Here is a 6,000-nt window from a genome sequence, read left to right as displayed (position 1 = left end):
TATATATGGAATGAAAGAATGTTAATTAGTTCAAATTTAAGACTATTAAAAGATGTAAAGGGCAGCATATTGCTGATAGAAGAGACGGGTTTGGGTTGGTTTCAATAAATACGTCAGTGAGTTTCTCATTCAGTAGACTCTCTTATCTATCTTATGAATCAGGAAGTAAGGGCCTTCAAATCTGGCCATCTCCATAGTCCAGCTTCCTGCTGCCATATTGCAGCACTCTATGAGGAGTCATCAAGAGATGTGGGAAGGGTCTTAAGCAATAAGGCTGGGGTCTTTGTTAAAGGAGAACCCTTCACTCTTCTCATACAAAGCAATAGAAGCATTCATCTTAGGGGACCGGGTCTCCCCTCATCCACTGCTATATAAATTCTCAATAGGAAAATTTCCAATCTAGGACACAAAGGGGAATGCCACCCTTCCTGTGACTGAAGGAAGCGAAGACATTTTCTACTAAGCCATTGTGTTGTTATATCTCAAAACTAATCTTCCTATAACCTTGAGGCTAACTTCTCAATCTTATGCTCCCCTAGAATCATTCTAATATAAAGCTTGAGAATGGTTCTCTCACCCTGGGAGCACAAAGACTTTTTTCATTTGAGGTTGTTGTTCATGCCCCTCACCCAAGAGGCAACCACCCTCCCCCTTTAAATATACAAGAGCTGTGGAGCTAATTCCTTCTCTGTGCCAAAGGAGTTGCCTTTAATGATTACCTCTGATAAAGCAGAGCAGATGATTTAATTTCACAGCTTCCTTCAGAGTGTTCAAATCGTGGTCCTGCTGGAATTCATTCCTTCCAGGTCCAAGTCCCTCCAGCCCACAGTTATGCTTCTCTTCATGGTCTGGGACCCTCAGGAGCATCCTGGCTTCCTGGCCAGGCAGGTTTCATAACTGTATCCAATCCATCTCTCTAGGATGATGAAAAATAATAGAATACATTATTTAGCACTTATTAGGTACCAAACGTTGTACAAAGTTCTATTCTTGCAAAGTGCGTGGTATTATATCCATTTTTCACCTAAAAATACTGATGTTGAGATGATTAGGTAATTTGCACAGAGGATTCTCAGTATAGATCTTTAATTCCTGTATTACATAGGATGAAACTGAAGATCTGAGAGACTCATTGTCCCCAAAACACAGAGTACTCAGACTTGCTAATTCAATGTGGTCAGGCTAAACCCAAAGCAAAGGCACAGATTCTGGGGAAGAGTAAATGGAGAAAAGGGGATGAAGCCAGAGAAACTCAAGTGGAAGAATAAGCGGGATTTGATGCTTGATTAAATATAAAGAAGGAAGAAGTAAAAAACCCAAGTGTAAAAAATAAAGTTGTTGTTCACCCAAAAAAAGAAACAAAGAAAAAAAAAAAAAAAAAAAGAACAGGGGGAGGAGACAAGCATAGAATACCTACGTAAAGTAACTTTTCTAGAAGCTAGGCAGTATAGAGAGAGATGGAGAGGCAAAGTTAAGTGTGTCTATGTGAGTTTTTAGATGGGAGGAACTTGTACATACTTTGCTTTACTTCAGGTCCTTCTCATTGCACAACAGACTCTTAAAACACCATCCTAACTGATCTTTGTGCCTTCAGTATTACTTCGCCCTACCCGCAATCCCATCATTCCCCACACCTCTCTTAGAGTGGTGTCTCTGTTTTGCAAACTTGATGTCTCTGTTTTGCAAACTGTTATGCTACATAAGGCCTTTCAGTGGCTCCCCTCACCTACCTCGTAGCTCTTTCTGCAGGGCACTCAAGAGACATACCTACCCTCAAGGGCTGCCCACTGCATGACATTTCAACTTCAACTCCCACACTTCCCTACTTTCACTTCGGACATTCCAAAGCCCGCCCTGAATGCCAAGTGCAAAAGCTTTGCTCACACTGTTTTCTGTGCCATTTCCTTGCCTGGTAACTTTTCACCCTTCAAAAATGTGCTGCCTAATATGGTAGCCACTAGCCACATGTGGCTACTGAGCACTTGATATGTGCTTAATCTGAATTAAGATGTGCTGTGCTGTAAGTATAAACATTGAATTTTGAAGACATAGTATGAAAAAAAGTGTAAAATATCTCAATAATTTTATATTACACATTGAAAAAATATTTTTAATATATTGAGTTAAATATATTATTAAAATTTATTCTGTTTCTACTTTTTAAATGTGGCTACTAGAAAATTGAAAATTACACATGTGGCTTGAATTTGTGGCTCACGTTATATTTCTATTATACAACACTCCTTCAAAATCCCTACCCAGTAAACTTAATCAAGGAGGCAAAAGACTTGAACAGTGAAAACTACACAATGTTGCTGAAAGAAATTAAAGAATACACAAAAAATGGAAAGACATCTTGTGTTCATGAATTGGAAGACTTGATATCATTAAGATGCCAAAACTACCTGTCTTGGATTGAGTGTCCCCCCAAAACTTGACCCCCACTATGACAATGTTAAGAAGGTGGGAAATCCTATTATGGTAATTGAAAGGTGAGGCCTTGAAGAGGTGATTAGATTATAGGACCATATTGTAGTGAATGGATTAAAAATGGTGGTCAGGAGCGTGGTTCTGAGGGCTTTAAAAGAAGAGCATGTGAGAGGTTAGTATCTCTCTGTTCCACCATTTTGTAATGTGATGCCCTGAATCTCTGTAGTCACCATCAGGACAGAGCCCTCACCAAATGTGTTCCCTGGACTTTGGACTTCCAAGCCTCTAAAACTGTAAGCAATAAATTTTGTTTTCTTTATAAATCACCCAGTTCCAAGTATTTTTTTATAAGCAACAGAAATGGACTAACCCACTACCTAACATGATCTGCAGGTTTATTGCACTCCCTGTGAAAATCTCCAACAGCATTTTTGGCAGGATTAGAAAAAGTCATCCTAAAATTCATATGGAATCCCAATGAACACCAAATAGCCAAAACAATATTGAAAAAGAAGGATAAATTCGGAATCAAATTTGAAATCAAACTTGCTGATTTCAAAATGTATTACAAAGCTACGGTAATCAAAATGGGTTGGCACTGGCATAAAGACAGACATACAGACCAATGTAATAGAATAGAGTATCCAGGAAAAAAAAACAAACCCTCACATATGTGGTCTAATAATATTCAACAAGGTGTCAATGGGACAAGAATAGTCTTTTCAACAAATGGTGCTTGGAAAACTGGATATCCACATGCAAAAGAATGAAATTGGGGCTTTACCTTATACAATATAGAAAAATTAACTCAAATGGATCAAAGACCTAAACATAAGAGCTATAAAACTCTTAAAAGAAAATATAAGGGCTGGTTGGTTAGCTTATTTGGCAACATCATGGTGTTGGTAACATCAAGGTCAAGAGTTCGGATCCTCAAATCAGCCAGCTGCCAAAAGAAAAAAAAAAAAAAAGAAAATTTAGAGGAAAAGCTTCATGACATTGGATTTGGCAATGATTTCTTGGCTATGACACTAAAAGCACAAGCAACAAAAGTAAAAATAGATAAACTGGACTACATCAAAATTTAAAACTTCTGCGCATCAAAGGACACAATCAACAGAGTGAAAAGGCAACCTACAGAATGGAAGAAAATATTTGCAAATAATGTATCTGATAAGGGGTTAATATCTAGAATATACAGAACTCCTACAACTCAACAACATCAAAAATCCAATTAAAAAATAGGCAAAGGACTTGAATAGACATTTCCTCAAAGAGGTCAGCAGGCACATGAAAAGATGCCCAACATCATGAATTAAGGAAATGCAATCAAAACCATAATATCACTTTACACCCATTAGAATGGCTATTATCTAAAAAACAGAAAAGAGGTGTTGGTGAGGATGTAGAGAAATTGGAACCCTTGTGCACTGCCGGTGGGAAGGTGAAATGGTACGGCTGCTGTGGAAAACAGTATGGCAATTCCTAAAATAATTAAACACAGAATTCCCATAAGAGCCAGCAATACCACTTCTGGGTATATATCCAAAAGAATTGAAAGGAGGATTTTGAGAATAAATTGTACACCCATGTTCATAGCACCATTATTCATAGTAGCCAAAAGGTGAAAACAACCCAAGTGTTGATTGATGGATGAACGGATGAGCAAAATGTGTTATATACATCCAGTGGAGTATTAGTCAGCCTTAAAAAGGAAGGAAATTCTAACACATGCTACAACCGTGATGAGCCTTGAAGACATTATGCTAAGCGAAATAAGCCAGTCACAAAAAGACAAATCCTGTATGATTTCACTTATATGAAGTATACAGAGTAGTCAAATTCATAGAAACAGAAAGTAGCATGGTGGTTACTAGGGGTTGGAGGGAGGTAGAAATGGGAAGTTTAACGGGCATGGAGTTTCCATTTTGCAAGGTGAAAAATTTCTGGAGATTGGTTATACAACAATGTGAATATACTTAATACTACTGAACTATACACTTAAAGATGGTTAAGATCACAAAGTTAATATTACAAATATTTTATCACAATTAAATATTTTAAAATCCTCATCCAGATATCACTCTCTGCTGCCTCTAGTGTGAATTAACTACTCCCTCCTTTGTGCCTCCATGTTATCTTGCACATACCACTATTATGGCTCATCACATTTCTGGTAATTATTTGCTGGACAGGATAAAGATTATTGTCCTGTTTGCCCCCATCCTGGGTTGAGATAAATACTCATTCACTTCTGGGGTTCTGACCAGAAGCTAAGAAAATATACCAGGGCTTTGGCAAGATAGAGAATAGAGGCAGTGACCCTCATGGCATAATATGCTACAGGGATAGTCACTTATTAGCAAGAATATATCTTGTATCTCATAGATGTTTCACTATGAGGCTGGACAGATCTGAGGGACCATTTTTTTCAGCCATAGTTTTATTGGCAGAATCTGAAAAATCTAAAGAACATTTATATCCTCCTCCAACACAGAGAAACATCCCCTTCTCCATCATGAGGACACCCAGATGAAATGATTGGCCCTACTCAGTCTGACATACTGGAGGGAAGAGAGGAAGATGTTCGTTAAATACAGATTCAAGATACAGCAGCTTATCTAATAGAAGAGGCACTGAGGGGGGAAAGTAAAGAACTATTTTGCTGCTTCCCCTGGACTCGTTGTATAATGTTTGAAGCCTAATAAAAAAAAAATTTTTTTTTTCTGATAATGGATTGGAACTTCCTGCTCTTTCAAGGTCATAGCCAAGAGGTTACATTTATTTGATAAGTCTTCACTTCTAGATGGGGAGCTCCTTTAGGGCAAGGATCATACCTTATTCATCCTTGTATTGCCAGTGCCCAATAGTCCTGGCACATAGCAGGTGCCCAAATAAATGCCAAACCATTGACTGAATGGTTAGAGTGAGGGCAGGGTGAGTCTTTACAATAACCCAGAGAGAGGCTTTTGGCTGAGCAAGTGGTCCACCCCGGAGGGAAAGGACAGTCTGTACACAGGGAGTAGATGGGTCTGTTGACTGTGGGGAGCTGGGAGAGCATCAATAAGATGCTCATGCATGGCCCTTTCATGAAGTCAGTTCTTTGTGATTTTTCCCCCTCTCCTGGAATCCTGGAAAGGATTCCTAAGAAAGGGTATCAGCTTCTTCTTCTTCTTCTTCTTCTTCTTTTTTTTTTTTTGTTAACATAATCGCACCCCTCCAAACTCACATTCATAGGAATTTGCAAGCTGAATGTTTCCCAGGTAAGGAAATTTGTGCCTACAGAGCTCAGTTGGGTCATAGCGAGTTAAAACTAGAACTCAGAGCCCCTGGCTTCCAGACCAGAGCCCTTTTCCTTCTGTTGTTCACCTGCGGGTGCAGCCACACCTGTTTGGAACACTTTCAGCTCACCCCTCTCTGCACTTTCTGTGCAGCTAGAGCCCTCTCTGGACAGCTCTAAATCCTCTGCGTTAGGAGAGGAGAAATGGGCAAATTTTTCTCAGGCTAGTTTTCCTAAAATTTTCCTAATTTTTTCGGAAGTCCGATTCTCAGTGGTGCTGACTTCTAGAT

This window comes from Cynocephalus volans, chromosome 9 (genome assembly GCF_027409185.1).
Source record: "Cynocephalus volans isolate mCynVol1 chromosome 9, mCynVol1.pri, whole genome shotgun sequence".
In the NCBI taxonomy this organism is placed as follows: Eukaryota; Metazoa; Chordata; class Mammalia; order Dermoptera; family Cynocephalidae; genus Cynocephalus; species Cynocephalus volans.
This window is presented reverse-complemented; position numbering follows the sequence as displayed.